The 20,449-nt window shown below is 27.8% G+C and overlaps 1 protein-coding gene across 1 annotated transcript in view; it reads right to left on the reverse strand.

Moving 5' to 3' along the window:
* LOC144893223 (xanthine dehydrogenase/oxidase-like) overlaps nt 1-19,357 on the reverse strand; it is a 268,917-nt gene extending 249,560 nt beyond the window's left edge. The window contains exon 1 of the mRNA XM_078782951.1: nt 19,269-19,357. The gene's annotated coding sequence lies outside the window, so the exon portion shown is untranslated. The remainder of the gene's footprint in view (nt 1-19,268) is intronic.
* Between the last annotated feature and the right edge of the window lie 1,092 nt (nt 19,358-20,449).

Raw genomic sequence — 20,449 nt, forward strand, 5'->3', positions numbered from 1 at the left:
GGATCACCTTACAAAACTTGCTCTATTTATTAATAATCAATAGATCACCTTACAAAACTTGCTCTATTTATTAATGATCAATAGATCACCTTACAAAACTTGCTCTATTTATTAATAATCAATAGATCACCTTACAAAACTTGCTCTATTTATTAATAATCAATAGATCACCTTACAAAACTTGCTCTATTTATTAATGATCAATAGATCACCTTACAAAACTTGCTCTATTTATTAATAATCAATAGATCACCTTACAAAACTTGCTCTATTTATTAATAATCAATAGATCACCTTACAAAACTTGCTCTATTTATTAATAATCAATAGATCACCTTACAAAACTTGCTCTATTTATTAATAATCAATAGATCACCTTACAAAACTTGCTCTATTTATTAATAATCAATAGATCACCTTACAAAACTTGCTCTATTTATTAATGATCAATAGATCACCTTACAAAACTTGCTCTATTTATTAATAATCAATAGATCACCTTACAAAACTTGCTCTATTTATTAATAATCAATAGATCACCTTACAAAACTTGCTCTATTTATTAATAATCAATAGATCACCTTACAAAACTTGCTCTATTTATTAATAATCAATAGATCACCTTACAAAACTTGCTCTATTTATTAATGATCAATAGATCACCTTACAAAACTTGCTCTATTTATTAATAATCAATAGATCACCTTACAAAACTTGCTCTATTTATTAATAATCAATAGATCACCTTACAAAACTTGCTCTATTTATTAATAATCAATAGATCACCTTACAAAACTTGCTCTATTTATTAATAATCAATAGATCACCTTACAAAACTTGCTCTATTTATTAATGATCAATAGATCACCTTACAAAACTTGCTCTATTTATTAATGATCAATAGATCACCTTACAAAACTTGCTCTATTTATTAATGATCAATAGATCACCTTACAAAACTTGCTCTATTTATTAATAATCAATAGATCACCTTACAAAACTTGCTCTATTTATTAATGATCAATAAATCACCTTACAAAACTTGCTCTATTTATTAATGATCAATAGATCACCTTACAAAACTTGCTCTATTTATTAATAATCAATAGATCACCATACAAAACTTGCTCTATTTATTAATGATCAATAGATCACCTTACAAAACTTGCTCTATTTATTAATAATCAATAGATCACCTTACAAAACTTGCTCTATTTATTAATGATCAATAGATCACCTTACAAAACTTGCTCTATTTATTAATAATCAAAAGATCACCTTACAAAACTTGCTCTATTTATTAATGATCAATAGATCACCTTACAAAACTTGCTCTATTTATTAATAATCAATAGATAACCTTACAAAACTTGCTCTATTTATTAATGATCAATAGATCACCTTAGAAAACTTGCTCTATTTATTAATGATCAATAGATCACCTTACAAAACTTGCTCTATTTATTAATAATCAATAGATCACCTTACAAAACTTGCTCTATTTATTAATAATCAATAGATCACCTTACAAAACTTGCTCTATTTATTAATAATCAATAGATCACCTTACAAAACTTGCTCTATTTATTAATAATCAATAGATCACCTTACAAAACTTGCTCTATTTATTAATGATCAATAGATCACCTTACAAAACTTGCTCTATTTATTAATAATCAATAGATCACTTTACAAAACTTGCTCTATTTATTAATGATCAATAGATCACCTTACAAAACTTGCTCTATTTATTAATGATCAATAGATCACCTTACAAAACTTGCTCTATTTATTAATAATCAATAGATCACCTTACAAAACTTGCTCTATTTATTAATGATCAATAGATCACCTTACAAAACTTGCTCTATTTATTAATAATCAATAGATCACCTTACAAAACTTGCTCTATTTATTAATGATCAATAGATCACCTTACAAAACTTGCTCTATTTATTAATGATCAATAGATCACCTTACAAAACTTGCTCTATTTATTAATGATCAATACATCACCTTACAAAACTTGCTCTATTTATTAATGATCAATAGATCACCTTACAAAACTTGCTCTATTTATTAATGATCAATAGATCACCTTACAAAACTTGCTCTATTTATTAATGATCAACATATCACCTTACAAAACTTGCTCTATCTATTAATGATCAATAGATCACCTTACAAAACTTGCTCTATTTATTAATGATCAATAGATCACCTTACAAAACTTGCTCTATTTATTAATGATCAATAGATCACCTTGCAAAATTTGCTCTATTTATTAATGATCAATAGATCACCTTACAAAACTTGCTCTATTTATTAATGATCAATAGATCACCTTGCAAAACTTGCTCTATTTATTAATGATCAATAGATCACCTTACAAAACTTGCTCTATTTATTAATGATCAATAGATCACCTTACAAAACTTGCTCTATTTATTAATGATCAATAGATCACCTTACAAAACTTGCTCTATTTATTAATGATCAATAGATCACCTTACAAAACTTGCTCTATTTATTAATGATCAATAGATCACCTTACAAAACTTGCTCTATTTATTAATGATCAATAGATCACCTTACAAAATTTGCTCTATTTATTAATAATCAATAGATCACCTTACAAAACTTGCTCTATTTATTAATAATCAATAGATCACCTTACAAAACTTGCTCTATTTATTAATAATCAATAGATCACCTACAAACAGATCACGTTGCAAAACTTGCTCTATTTATTAATGATCAAGAGATCACCTTACAAAACTTGCTCTATTTATTAATGATCAATAGATCACCTACAAACAGATCACGTTGCAAAACTTGCTCTATTTATTAATGATCAATAGATCACCTTACAAAACTTGCTCTATTTATTAATGATCAATAGACCACCTTACAAAACTTGCTCTATTTATTAATGATCAATAGATCACCTTACAAAACTTGCTCTATTTATTAATAATCAATAGATCACCTTACAAAACTTGCTCTATTTATTAATAATCAATAGATCACCTTAGAAAACTTGCTCTATTTATTAATGATCAATAGATCACCTTACAAAATTTGCTCTATTTATTAATAATCAATAGATCACCTTAGAAAACTTGCTCTATTTATTAATAATCAATAGATCACCTACAAACAGATCACGTTGCAAAACTTGCTCTATTTATTAATGATCAAGAGATCACCTTACAAAACTTGCTCTATTTATTAATGATCAATAGATCACCTACAAACAGATCACGTTGCAAAACTTGCTCTATTTATTAATGATCAATAGCTCACCTTACAAAACTTGCTCTATTTATTAATGATCAATAGATCACCTTACAAAACTTGCTCTATTTATTAATGATCAATAGATCACCTTACAAAACTTACTCTATTTATTAATTAATCAATAGATCACCTTACAAAACTTGCTCTATTTATTAATAATCAATAGATCACCTTACAAAACTTGCTCTATTTATTAATGATCAATAGATCACCTTACAAAATTTGCTCTATTTATTAATAATCAATAGATCACCTTGCAAAACTTGCTCTATTTATTAATAATCAATAGATCACCTACAAACAGATCACGTTGCAAAACTTGCTCTATTTATTAATGATCAAGAGATCACCTTACAAAACTTGCTCTATTTATTAATGATCAATAGATCACCTACAAACCGATCACGTTGCAAAACTTGCTCTATTTATTAATGATCAATAGATCACCTTACAAAACTTGCTCTATTTATTAATGATCAATAGATCACCTTACAAAACTTGCTCTATTTATTAATGATCAATAGATCACCTTACAAAACTTGCTCTATTTATTAATAATCAATAGATCACCTTACAAAACTTGCTCTATTTATTAATGATCAATAGATCACCTTACAAAACTTGCTCTATTTATTAATGATCAATAGATCACCTTACAAAACTTGCTCTATTTATTAATGATCAATAGATCACCTTACAAAACTTGCTCTATTTATTAATGATCAATAGATCACCTTACAAAACTTGCTCTATTTATTAATGATCAATAGATCACCTTACAAAACTTGCTCTATTTATTAATGATCAATAGATCACCTTACAAAACTTGCTCTATTTATTAATGATCAATAGATCACCTTACAAAATTTGCTCTATTTATTAATAATCAAGAGATCACCTTACAAAACTTGCTCTATTTATTAATAATCAATAGATCACCTACAAACAGATCACGTTGCAAAACTTGCTCTATTTATTAATGATCAAGAGATCACCTTACAAAACTTGCTCTATTTATTAATGATCAATAGATCACCTTACAAAACTTGCTCTATTTATTAATGATCAATAGATCACCTTACAAAACTTGCTCTATTTATTAATAATCAATAGATCACCTTACAAACCTTGCTCTATTTATTAATAATCAATAGATCACCTTACAAAACTTGCTCTATTTATTAATGATCAATAGATCACCTTACAAAATTTGCTCTATTTATTAATAATCAATAGATCACCGAACAAAACTTGCTCTATTTATTAATAATCAATAGATCACCTACAAACAGATCACGTTGCAAAACTTGCTCTATTTATTAATGATCAAGAGATCACCTTACAAAACTTGCTCTATTTATTAATGATCAATAGATCACCTACAAACAGATCACGTTGCAAAACTTGCTCTATTTATTAATGATCAATAGATCACCTTACAAAACTTGCTCTATTTATTAATGATCAATAGATCACCTTACAAAACTTGCTCTATTTATTAATGATCAATAGATCACCTTACAAAACTTACTCTATTTATTAATAATCAATAGATCACCTTACAAAACTTGCTCTATTTATTAATAATCAATAGATCACCTTACAAAACTTGCTCTATTTATTAATGATCAATAGATCACCTTACAAAATTTGCTCTATTTATTAATAATCAATAGATCACCTTACAAAACTTGCTCTATTTATTAATAATCAATAGATCACCTACAAACAGATCACGTTGCAAAACTTGCTCTATTTATTAATGATCAAGAGATCACCTTACAAAACTTGCTCTATTTATTAATGATCAATAGATCACCTACAAACAGATCACGTTGCAAAACTTGCTCTATTTATTAATGATCAATAGATCACCTTACAAAACTTGCTCTATTTATTAATGATCAATAGATCACCTTACAAAACTTGCTCTATTTATTAATGATCAATAGATCACCTTACAAAACTTGCTCTATTTATTAATAATCAATAGATCACCTTACAAAACTTGCTCTATTTATTAATGATCAATAGATCACCTTACAAAACTTGCTCTATTTATTAATAATCAATAGATCACCTTACAAAACTTGCTCTATTTATTAATAATCAATAGATCACCTTACAAAACTTGCTCTATTTATTAATAATCAATAGATCACCTTACAAAACTTGCTCTATTTATTAATGATCAATAGATCACCTTAGAAAACTTGCTCTATTTATTAATGATCAATAGATCACCTTACAAAACTTGCTCTATTTATTAATAATCAATAGATCACCTTACAAAACTTGCTCTATTTATTAATAATCAATAGATCACCTTACAAAACTTGCTCTATTTATTAATGATCAATAGATCACCTTAGAAAACTTGCTCTATTTATTAATGATCAATAGATCACCTTACAAAACTTGCTCTATTTATTAATAATCAATAGATCACCTTACAAAACTTGCTCTATTTATTAATAATCAATAGATCACCTTACAAAACTTGCTCTATTTATTAATAATCAATAGATCACCTTACAAAACTTGCTCTATTTATTAATAATCAATAGATCACCTTACAAAACTTGCTCTATTAATTAATAATCAATAGATCACCTTACAAAACTTGCTCTATTTATTAATAATCAATAGATCACCTACAAACAGATCACGTTACAAAACTTGCTCTATTTATTAATAATCGATAGATCACCTTACAAAACTTGCTCTATTTATTAATAATCAATAGATCACCTTACAAAACTTGCTCTATTTATTAATGATCAATAGATCACCTTACAAAACTTGCTCTATTTATTAATAATCAATAGATCACCTTACAAAGCTTGCCCTATTTATTAATAATCAATAGATCACCTTACAAAACTTGCTCTATTTATTAATAATCAATAGATCACCTTACAAAACTTGCTCTATTTATTAATAATCAATAGATCACCTACAAACAGATCACGTTACAAAACTTGCTCTATTTATTAATGATCAATACATCACCTTACAAAACTTGCTCTATTTATTAATGATCAATAGATCACCTTACAAAACTTGCTCTATTTATTAATGATCAATAGATCACCTTACAAAACTTGCTCTATTTATTAATGATCAATATATCACCTTACAAAACTTGCTCTATCTATTAATGATCAATAGATCACCTTACAAAACTTGCTCTATTTATTAATGATCAATAGATCACCTTACAAAACTTGCTCTATTTATTAATGATCAATAGATCACCTTGCCAAATTTGCTCTATTTATTAATGATCAATAGATCACCTTACAAAACTTGCTCTATTTATTAATGATCAATAGATCACCTTGCAAAACTTGCTCTATTTATTAATGATCAATAGATCACCTTACAAAACTTGCTCTATTTATTAATGATCAATAGATCACCTTACAAAACTTGCTCTATTTATTAATGATCAATAGATCACCTTACAAAACTTGCTCTATTTATTAATGATCAATAGATCACCTTACAAAACTTGCTCTATTTATTAATGATCAATAGATCACCTTACAAAACTTGCTCTATTTATTAATGATCAATAGATCACCTTACAAAACTTGCTCTATTTATTAATGATCAATAGATCACCTTACAAAATTTGCTCTATTTATTAATAATCAATAGATCACCTTACAAAACTTGCTCTATTTATTAATAATCAATAGATCACCTTACAAAACTTGCTCTATTTATTAATAATCAATAGATCACCTACAAACAGATCACGTTGCAAAACTTGCTCTATTTATTAATGATCAAGAGATCACCTTACAAAACTTGCTCTATTTATTAATGATCAATAGATCACCTACAAACAGATCACGTTGCAAAACTTGCTCTATTTATTAATGATCAATAGATCACCTTACAAAACTTGCTCTATTTATTAATGATCAATAGATCACCTTACAAAACTTGCTCTATTTATTAATGATCAATAGATCACCTTACAAAACTTGCTCTATTTATTAATAATCAATAGATCACCTTACAAAACTTGCTCTATTTATTAATAATCAATAGATCACCTTACAAAACTTGCTCTATTTATTAATGATCAATAGATCACCTTACAAAATTTGCTCTATTTATTAATAATCAATAGATCACCTTAGAAAACTTGCTCTATTTATTAATAATCAATAGATCACCTACAAACAGATCACGTTGCAAAACTTGCTCTATTTATTAATGATCAAGAGATCACCTTACAAAACTTGCTCTATTTATTAATGATCAATAGATCACCTACAAACAGATCACGTTGCAAAACTTGCTCTATTTATTAATGATCAATAGATCACCTTACAAAACTTGCTCTATTTATTAATAATCAATAGATCACCTACAAACAGATCACGTTGCAAAACTTGCTCTATTTATTAATGATCAAGAGATCACCTTACAAAACTTGCTCTATTTATTAATGATCAATAGATCACCTACAAACAGATCACGTTGCAAAACTTGCTCTATTTATTAATGATCAATAGATCACCTTACAAAACTTGCTCTATTTATTAATGATCAATAGATCACCTTACAAAACTTGCTCTATTTATTAATGATCAATAGATCACCTTACAAAACTTGCTCTATTTATTAATAATCAATAGATCACCTTACAAAACTTGCTCTATTTATTAATGATCAATAGATCACCTTACAAAACTTGCTCTATTTATTAATAATCAATAGATCACCTTACAAAACTTGCTCTATTTATTAATAATCAATAGATCACCTTACAAAATTTGCTCTATTTATTAATAATCAAGAGATCACCTTACAAAACTTGCTCTATTTATTAATAATCAATAGATCACCTACAAACAGATCACGTTGCAAAACTTGCTCTATTTATTAATGATCAAGAGATCACCTTACAAAACTTGCTCTATTTATTAATGATCAATAGATCACCTTACAAAACTTGCTCTATTTATTAATGATCAATAGATCACCTTACAAAACTTGCTCTATTTATTAATAATCAATAGATCACCTTACAAACCTTGCTCTATTTATTAATAATCAATAGATCACCTTACAAAACTTGCTCTATTTATTAATGATCAATAGATCACCTTACAAAATTTGCTCTATTTATTAATAATCAATAGATCACCGAACAAAACTTGCTCTATTTATTAATAATCAATAGATCACCTACAAACAGATCACGTTGCAAAACTTGCTCTATTTATTAATGATCAAGAGATCACCTTACAAAACTTGCTCTATTTATTAATGATCAATAGATCACCTACAAACAGATCACGTTGCAAAACTTGCTCTATTTATTAATGATCAATAGATCACCTTACAAAACTTGCTCTATTTATTAATGATCAATAGATCACCTTACAAAACTTGCTCTATTTATTAATGATCAATAGATCACCTTACAAAACTTACTCTATTTATTAATAATCAATAGATCACCTTACAAAACTTGCTCTATTTATTAATAATCAATAGATCACCTTACAAAACTTGCTCTATTTATTAATGATCAATAGATCACCTTACAAAATTTGCTCTATTTATTAATAATCAATAGATCACCTTACAAAACTTGCTCTATTTATTAATAATCAATAGATCACCTACAAACAGATCACGTTGCAAAACTTGCTCTATTTATTAATGATCAAGAGATCACCTTACAAAACTTGCTCTATTTATTAATGATCAATAGATCACCTACAAACAGATCACGTTGCAAAACTTGCTCTATTTATTAATGATCAATAGATCACCTTACAAAACTTGCTCTATTTATTAATGATCAATAGATCACCTTACAAAACTTGCTCTATTTATTAATGATCAATAGATCACCTTACAAAACTTGCTCTATTTATTAATAATCAATAGATCACCTTACAAAACTTGCTCTATTTATTAATGATCAATAGATCACCTTACAAAACTTGCTCTATTTATTAATAATCAATAGATCACCTTACAAAACTTGCTCTATTTATTAATAATCAATAGATCACCTTACAAAACTTGCTCTATTTATTAATAATCAATAGATCACCTTACAAAACTTGCTCTATTTATTAATGATCAATAGATCACCTTAGAAAACTTGCTCTATTTATTAATGATCAATAGATCACCTTACAAAACTTGCTCTATTTATTAATAATCAATAGATCACCTTACAAAACTTGCTCTATTTATTAATAATCAATAGATCACCTTACAAAACTTGCTCTATTTATTAATGATCAATAGATCACCTTAGAAAACTTGCTCTATTTATTAATGATCAATAGATCACCTTACAAAACTTGCTCTATTTATTTATAATCAATAGATCACCTTACAAAACTTGCTCTATTTATTAATAATCAATAGATCACCTTACAAAACTTGCTCTATTTATTAATAATCAATAGATCACCTTACAAAACTTGCTCTATTTATTAATAATCAATAGATCACCTTACAAAACTTGCTCTATTAATTAATAATCAATAGATCACCTTACAAAACTTGCTCTATTTATTAATAATCAATAGATCACCTACAAACAGATCACGTTACAAAACTTGCTCTATTTATTAATAATCGATAGATCACCTTACAAAACTTGCTCTATTTATTAATAATCAATAGATCACCTTACAAAACTTGCTCTATTTATTAATGATCAATAGATCACCTTACAAAACTTGCTCTATTTATTAATAATCAATAGATCACCTTACAAAGCTTGCCCTATTTATTAATAATCAATAGATCACCTTACAAAACTTGCTCTATTTATTAATAATCAATAGATCACCTTACAAAACTTGCTCTATTTATTAATAATCAATAGATCACCTACAAACAGATCACGTTACAAAACTTGCTCTATTTATTAATGATCAATACATCACCTTACAAAACTTGCTCTATTTATTAATGATCAATAGATCACCTTACAAAACTTGCTCTATTTATTAATGATCAATAGATCACCTTACAAAACTTGCTCTATTTATTAATGATCAATATATCACCTTACAAAACTTGCTCTATCTATTAATGATCAATAGATCACCTTACAAAACTTGCTCTATTTATTAATGATCAATAGATCACCTTACAAAACTTGCTCTATTTATTAATGATCAATAGATCACCTTGCCAAATTTGCTCTATTTATTAATGATCAATAGATCACCTTACAAAACTTGCTCTATTTATTAATGATCAATAGATCACCTTGCAAAACTTGCTCTATTTATTAATGATCAATAGATCACCTTACAAAACTTGCTCTATTTATTAATGATCAATAGATCACCTTACAAAACTTGCTCTATTTATTAATGATCAATAGATCACCTTACAAAACTTGCTCTATTTATTAATGATCAATAGATCACCTTACAAAACTTGCTCTATTTATTAATGATCAATAGATCACCTTACAAAACTTGCTCTATTTATTAATGATCAATAGATCACCTTACAAAACTTGCTCTATTTATTAATGATCAATAGATCACCTTACAAAATTTGCTCTATTTATTAATAATCAATAGATCACCTTACAAAACTTGCTCTATTTATTAATAATCAATAGATCACCTTACAAAACTTGCTCTATTTATTAATAATCAATAGATCACCTACAAACAGATCACGTTGCAAAACTTGCTCTATTTATTAATGATCAAGAGATCACCTTACAAAACTTGCTCTATTTATTAATGATCAATAGATCACCTACAAACAGATCACGTTGCAAAACTTGCTCTATTTATTAATGATCAATAGATCACCTTACAAAACTTGCTCTATTTATTAATGATCAATAGATCACCTTACAAAACTTGCTCTATTTATTAATGATCAATAGATCACCTTACAAAACTTGCTCTATTTATTAATAATCAATAGATCACCTTACAAAACTTGCTCTATTTATTAATAATCAATAGATCACCTTACAAAACTTGCTCTATTTATTAATGATCAATAGATTACCTTACAAAATTTGCTCTATTTATTAATAATCAATAGATCACCTTAGAAAACTTGCTCTATTTATTAATAATCAATAGATCACCTACAAACAGATCACGTTGCAAAACTTGCTCTATTTATTAATGATCAAGAGATCACCTTACAAAACTTGCTCTATTTATTAATGATCAATAGATCACCTACAAACAGATCACGTTGCAAAACTTGCTCTATTTATTAATGATCAATAGATCACCTTACAAAACTTGCTCTATTTATTAATGATCAATAGATCACCTTACAAAACTTGCTCTATTTATTAATGATCAATAGATCACCTTACAAAACTTACTCTATTTATTAATAATCAATAGATCACCTTACAAAACTTGCTCTATTTATTAATAATCAATAGATCACCTTACAAAACTTGCTCTATTTATTAATGATCAATAGATCACCTTACAAAATTTGCTCTATTTATTAATAATCAATAGATCACCTTGCAAAACTTGCTCTATTTATTAATAATCAATAGATCACCTACAAACAGATCACGTTGCAAAACTTGCTCTATTTATTAATGATCAAGAGATCACCTTACAAAACTTGCTCTATTTATTAATGATCAATAGATCACCTACAAACCGATCACGTTGCAAAACTTGCTCTATTTATTAATGATCAATAGATCACCTTACAAAACTTGCTCTATTTATTAATGATCAATAGATCACCTTACAAAACTTGCTCTATTTATTAATGATCAATAGATCACCTTACAAAACTTGCTCTATTTATTAATAATCAATAGATCACCTTACAAAACTTGCTCTATTTATTAATGATCAATAGATCACCTTACAAAACTTGCTCTATTTATTAATGATCAATAGATCACCTTACAAAACTTGCTCTATTTATTAATGATCAATAGATCACCTTACAAAACTTGCTCTATTTATTAATGATCAATAGATCACCTTACAAAACTTGCTCTATTTATTAATGATCAATAGATCACCTTACAAAACTTGCTCTATTTATTAATGATCAATAGATCACCTTACAAAACTTGCTCTATTTATTAATGATCAATAGATCACCTTACAAAATTTGCTCTATTTATTAATAATCAATAGATCACCTTACAAAACTTGCTCTATTTATTAATAATCAATAGATCACCTACAAACAGATCACGTTGCAAAACTTGCTCTATTTATTAATGATCAAGAGATCACCTTACAAAACTTGCTCTATTTATTAATGATCAATAGATCACCTACAAACAGATCACGTTGCAAAACTTGCTCTATTTATTAATGATCAATAGATCACCTTACAAAACTTGCTCTATTTATTAATGATCAATAGATCACCTTACAAAACTTGCTCTATTTATTAATGATCAATAGATCACCTTACAAAACTTGCTCTATTTATTAATAATCAATAGATCACCTTACAAAACTTGCTCTATTTATTAATAATCAATAGATCACCTTACAAAACTTGCTCTATTTATTACTGATCAATAGATCACCTTACAAAACTTGCTCTATTTATTAATGATCAATAGATCACCTTACAAAACTTGCTCTATTTATTAATGATCAATAGATCACCTTACAAAACTTGCTCTATTTATTAATGATCAATAGATCACCTTACAAAACTTGCTCTATTTATTAATGATCAATAGATCACCTTACAAAACTTGCTCTATTTATTAATGATCAATAGATCACCTTACAAAACTTGCTCTATTTATTAATGATCAATAGATCACCTTACAAAATTTGCTCTATTTATTAATAATCAATAGATCACCTTACAAAACTTGCTCTATTTATTAATAATCAATAGATCACCTACAAACAGATCACGTTGCAAAACTTGCTCTATTTATTAATGATCAAGAGATCACCTTACAAAACTTGCTCTATTTATTAATGATCAATAGATCACCTACAAACAGATCACGTTGCAAAACTTGCTCTATTTATTAATGATCAATAGATCACCTTACAAAACTTGCTCTATTTATTAATGATCAATAGATCACCTTACAAAACTTGCTCTATTTATTAATGATCAATAGATCACCTTACAAAACTTGCTCTATTTATTAATAATCAATAGATCACCTTACAAAACTTGCTCTATTTATTAATGATCAATAGATCACCTTACAAAACTTGCTCTATTTATTAATAATCAATAGATCACCTTACAAAACTTGCTCTATTTATTAATAATCAATAGATCACCTTACAAAACTTGCTCTATTTATTAATAATCAATAGATCACCTTACAAAACTTGCTCTATTTATTAATGATCAATAGATCACCTTAGAAAACTTGCTCTATTTATTAATGATCAATAGATCACCTTACAAAACTTGCTCTATTTATTAATAATCAATAGATCACCTTACAAAACTTGCTCTATTTATTAATAATCAATAGATCACCTTACAAAACTTGCTCTATTTATTAATAATCAATAGATCACCTTACAAAACTTGCTCTATTTATTAATAATCAATAGATCACCTTACAAAACTTGCTCTATTTATTAATAATCAATAGATCACCTTACAAAACTTGCTCTATTAATTAATAATCAATAGATCACCTTACAAAACTTGCTCTATTTATTAATAATCAATAGATCACCTACAAACAGATCACGTTACAAAACTTGCTCTATTTATTAATAATCGATAGATCACCTTACAAAACTTGCTCTATTTATTAATAATCAATAGATCACCTTACAAAACTTGCTCTATTTATTAATGATCAATAGATCACCTTACAAAACTTGCTCTATTTATTAATAATCAATAGATCACCTTACAAAGCTTGCCCTATTTATTAATAATCAATAGATCACCTTACAAAACTTGCTCTATTTATTAATAATCAATAGATCACCTTACAAAACTTGCTCTATTTATTAATAATCAATAGATCACCTACAAACAGATCACGTTACAAAACTTGCTCTATTTATTAATGATCAATACATCACCTTACAAAACTTGCTCTATTTATTAATGATCAATAGATCACCTTACAAAACTTGCTCTATTTATTAATGATCAATAGATCACCTTACAAAACTTGCTCTATTTATTAATGATCAATATATCACCTTACAAAACTTGCTCTATCTATTAATGATCAATAGATCACCTTACAAAACTTGCTCTATTTATTAATGATCAATAGATCACCTTACAAAACTTGCTCTATTTATTAATGATCAATAGATCACCTTGCAAAATTTGCTCTATTTATTAATGATCAATAGATCACCTTACAAAACTTGCTCTATTTATTAATGATCAATAGATCACCTTGCAAAACTTGCTCTATTTATTAATGATCAATAGATCACCTTACAAAACTTGCTCTATTTATTAATGATCAATAGATCACCTTACAAAACTTGCTCTATTTATTAATGATCAATAGATCACCTTACAAAACTTGCTCTATTTATTAATGATCAATAGATCACCTTACAAAACTTGCTCTATTTATTAATGATCAATAGATCACCTTACAAAACTTGCTCTATTTATTAATGATCAATAGATCACCTTACAAAACTTGCTCTATTTATTAATGATCAATAGATCACCTTACAAAATTTGCTCTATTTATTAATAATCAATAGATCACCTTACAAAACTTGCTCTATTTATTAATAATCAATAGATCACCTTACAAAACTTGCTCTATTTATTAATAATCAATAGATCACCTACAAACAGATCACGTTGCAAAACTTGCTCTATTTATTAATGATCAAGAGATCACCTTACAAAACTTGCTCTATTTATTAATGATCAATAGATCACCTACAAACAGATCACGTTGCAAAACTTGCTCTATTTATTAATGATCAATAGATCACCTTACAAAACTTGCTCTATTTATTAATGATCAATAGATCACCTTACAAAACTTGCTCTATTTATTAATGATCAATAGATCACCTTACAAAACTTGCTCTATTTATTAATAATCAATAGATCACCTTACAAAACTTGCTCTATTTATTAATAATCAATAGATCACCTTACAAAACTTGCTCTATTTATTAATGATCAATAGATCACCTTACAAAATTTGCTCTATTTATTAATAATCAATAGATCACCTTAGAAAACTTGCTCTATTTATTAATAATCAATAGATCACCTACAAACAGATCACGTTGCAAAACTTGCTCTATTTATTAATGATCAAGAGATCACCTTACAAAACTTGCTCTATTTATTAATGATCAATAGATCACCTACAAACAGATCACGTTGCAAAACTTGCTCTATTTATTAATGATCAATAGATCACCTTACAAAACTTGCTCTATTTATTAATGATCAATAGATCACCTTACAAAACTTGCTCTATTTATTAATGATCAATAGATCACCTTACAAAACTTACTCTATTTATTAATAATCAATAGATCACCTTACAAAACTTGCTCTATTTATTAATAATCAATAGATCACCTTACAAAACTTGCTCTATTTATTAATGATCAATAGATCACCTTACAAAATTTGCTCTATTTATTAATAATCAATAGATCACCTTGCAAAACTTGCTCTATTTATTAATAATCAATAGATCACCTACAAACAGATCACGTTGCAAAACTTGCTCTATTTATTAATGATCAAGAGATCACCTTACAAAACTTGCTCTATTTATTAATGATCAATAGATCACCTACAAACCGATCACGTTGCAAAACTTGCTCTATTTATTAATGATCAATAGATCACCTTACAAAACTTGCTCTATTTATTAATGATCAATAGATCACCTTACAAAACTTGCTCTATTTATTAATGATCAATAGATCACCTTACAAAACTTGCTCTATTTATTAATAATCAATAGATCACCTTACAAAACTTGCTCTATTTATTAATGATCAATAGATCACCTTACAAAACTTGCTCTATTTATTAATGATCAATAGATCACCTTACAAAACTTGCTCTATTTATTAATGATCAATAGATCACCTTACAAAACTTGCTCTATTTATTAATGATCAATAGATCACCTTACAAAACTTGCTCTATTTATTAATGATCAATAGATCACCTTACAAAACTTGCTCTATTTATTAATGATCAATAGATCACCTTACAAAACTTGCTCTATTTATTAATGATCAATAGATCACCTTACAAAATTTGCTCTATTTATTAATAATCAATAGATCACCTTACAAAACTTGCTCTATTTATTAATAATCAATAGATCACCTACAAACAGATCACGTTGCAAAACTTGCTCTATTTATTAATGATCAAGAGATCACCTTACAAAACTTGCTCTATTTATTAATGATCAATAGATCACCTACAAACAGATCACGTTGCAAAACTTGCTCTATTTATTAATGATCAATAGATCACCTTACAAAACTTGCTCTATTTATTAATGATCAATAGATCACCTTACAAAACTTGCTCTATTTATTAATGATCAATAGATCACCTTACAAAACTTGCTCTATTTATTAATAATCAATAGATCACCTTACAAAACTTGCTCTATTTATTAATAATCAATAGATCACCTTACAAAACTTGCTCTATTTATTACTGATCAATAGATCACCTTACAAAACTTGCTCTATTTATTAATGATCAATAGATCACCTTACAAAACTTGCTCTATTTATTAATGATCAATAGATCACCTTACAAAACTTGCTCTATTTATTAATGATCAATAGATCACCTTACAAAACTTGCTCTATTTATTAATGATCAATAGATCACCTTACAAAACTTGCTCTATTTATTAATGATCAATAGATCACCTTACAAAACTTGCTCTATTTATTAATGATCAATAGATCACCTTACAAAATTAGCTCTATTTATTAATAATCAATAGATCACCTTACAAAACTTGCTCTATTTATTAATAATCAATAGATCACCTACAAACAGATCACGTTGCAAAACTTGCTCTATTTATTAATGATCAAGAGATCACCTTACAAAACTTGCTCTATTTATTAATGATCAATAGATCACCTACAAACAGATCACGTTGCAAAACTTGCTCTATTTATTAATGATCAATAGATCACCTTACAAAACTTGCTCTATTTATTAATGATCAATAGATCACCTTACAAAACTTGCTCTATTTATTAATGATCAATAGATCACCTTACAAAACTTGCTCTATTTATTAATAATCAATAGATCACCTTACAAAACTTGCTCTATTTATTAATAATCAATAGATCACCTTACAAAACTTGCTCTATTTATTAATGATCAATAGATCACCTTACAAAATTTGCTCTATTTATTAATAATCAATAGATCACCTTACAAAACTTGCTCTATTTATTAATAATCAATAGATCACCTACAAACAGATCACGTTGCAAAACTTGCTCTATTTATTAATGATCAAGAGATCACCTTACAAAACTTGCTCTATTTATTAATGATCAATAGATCACCTACAAACAGATCACGTTGCAAAACTTGCTCTATTTATTAATGATCAATAGATCACCTTACAAAACTTGCTCTATTTATTAATGATCAATAGATCACCTTACAAAACTTGCTCTATTTATTAATGATCAATAGATCACCTTACAAAACTTACTCTATTTATTAATAATCAATAGATCACCTTACAAAACTTGCTCTATTTATTAATAATCAATAGATCACCTTACAAAACTTGCTCTATTTATTAATGATCAATAGATCACCTTACAAAATTTGCTCTATTTATTAATAATCAATAGATCACCTTACAAAACTTGCTCTATTTATTAATAATCAATAGATCACCTACAAACAGATCACGTTGCAAAACTTGCTCTATTTATTAATGATCAAGAGATCACCTTACAAAACTTGCTCTATTTATTAATGATCAATAGATCACCTACAAACAGATCACGTTGCAAAACTTGCTCTATTTATTAATGATCAATAGATCACCTTACAAAACTTGCTCTATTTATTAATGATCAATAGATCACCTTACAAAACTTGCTCTATTTATTAATGATCAATAGATCACCTTACAAAACTTGCTCTATTTATTAATAATCAATAGATCACCTTACAAAACTTGCTCTATTTATTAATGATCAATAGATCACCTTACAAAACTTGCTCTATTTATTAATAATCAATAGATCACCTTACAAAACTTGCTCTATTTATTAATAATCAATAGATCACCTTACAAAACTTGCTCTATTTATTAATGATCAATAGATCACCTTACAAAACTTGCTCTATTTATTAATAATCAATAGATCACCTTACAAAACTTGCTCTATTTATTAATAATCAATAGATCACCTTACAAAACTTGCTCTATTTATTAATAATCAATAGATCACCTTACAAAACTTGCTCTATTTATTAATAATCAATAGATCACCTTACAAAACTTGCTCTATTTATTAATAATCAATAGATCACCTTACAAAACTTGCTCTATTTATTAATAATCAATAGATCACCTTACAAAACTTGCTCTATTTATTAATAATCAATAGATCACCTACAAACAGATCACGTTACAAAACTTGCTCTATTTATTAATAATCGATAGATCACCTTACAAAACTTGCTCTATTTATTAATAATCAATAGATCACCTTACAAAACTTGCTCTATTTATTAATGATCAATAGATCACCTTACAAAACTTGCTCTATTTATTAATAATCAATAGATCACCTTACAAAGCTTGCCCTATTTATTAATAATCAATAGATCACCTTACAAAACTTGCTCTATTTATTAATAATCAATAGATCACCTTACAAAACTTGCTCTATTTATTAATAATCAATAGATCACCTACAAACAGATCACGTTACAAAACTTGCTCTATTTATTAATAATCAAGAGCTCACCTGACAAAGCTTTCTCTTCCAAATGTTGAGAACAAACAAGAAACGATTCAATCAGGTACGGGGTTAGGACAACTTATTCGTCATATTCTAATCTCTGAACTACACAAAGCAATAAACACAGTTTTCAAAACAAGATTTAAGAAAGCAAAGTTCACTTCAGTGAAAAACAGGTAACTCTCGGGCCAGAGTGAGGTGTGGTTTGTGCGGGGGGGGGGGGGGGGGGGGGGGTTGGTGATTGATTTGATTGGTGATGTCAATGAACGGGAGTCAAAAGGGCTAGATCTGGGTGCACCTGAAACATCAGGTGTCAGGGAGTTGTGCATCACAGAGTGTTCCAAATAAACATCAGGTGTCAGGGAGTTGTGCATCACAGAATGTTCCAAATGATTCACATACAACGCAATTGTAAACAAATCAGCATACCCCATGCCAAGACACTGCTCCGGCAGCACCAACGCTCTTGTTAGGGATGCTGCTAACTTACTGCATATTATCCAATCATGGAACCTGGCATATTGAGCTTATTATGACCTTATAGGTCTCATACAAACACCAGAAGTTACAAACAAATGCCCACACCTGCGTAAAATTGCTAACGAGCTGGTACCACTCCATTATGCTGAAGTTGGGCTTCTTATTGGTTACAACTGTGCCCGAGCTTTAACACCTCGAGACATAATTCCTCCCACGAGCAACGATCCACATGGTAAGAGGACTGATCTGGGTTGGGGAAGAGAAGGAATTGTGGACCAAAGTGCTGTAGACACCGATGATGTTGGAGTGAGTCATCGCATTCTCTCAAGATTAGCATAATCAAAGCTACAACAATCTGGTAAGGCATGCCCAAGTGAGTATATGGAAGTTGTATTCTGTTGAAGGCCAAAGGTGAAAGAAGCTTAGAGGACAAAAGGCTTCTTTCTACAGTCCAGAAAGATGTTCATCTCTCAGATCAGCAATACGAAATGCCATTGCCATTCTTGGGAAGAATGCCAGGGGCATAGAAAAGACCCCTTTATATGGTGTGTGCCATGTGGAAAACTCTAGAAAAGAAGGGACTATAGCTTGTAGAAAATGCCGAACTATAGAAAATAAAAAAACTCGTGTCTAGCCTTGAGTTCTTAGGAGGAACCAAGTAATGCTCAAGAAAAGTTCATATAAAGGGGCGCCCTACATCTGGCAAA

Source organism: Myxine glutinosa, chromosome 8 (assembly GCF_964187855.1).
Source record: "Myxine glutinosa chromosome 8, kmMyxGlut1.1, whole genome shotgun sequence".
In the NCBI taxonomy this organism is placed as follows: domain Eukaryota; kingdom Metazoa; phylum Chordata; class Myxini; order Myxiniformes; family Myxinidae; genus Myxine; species Myxine glutinosa.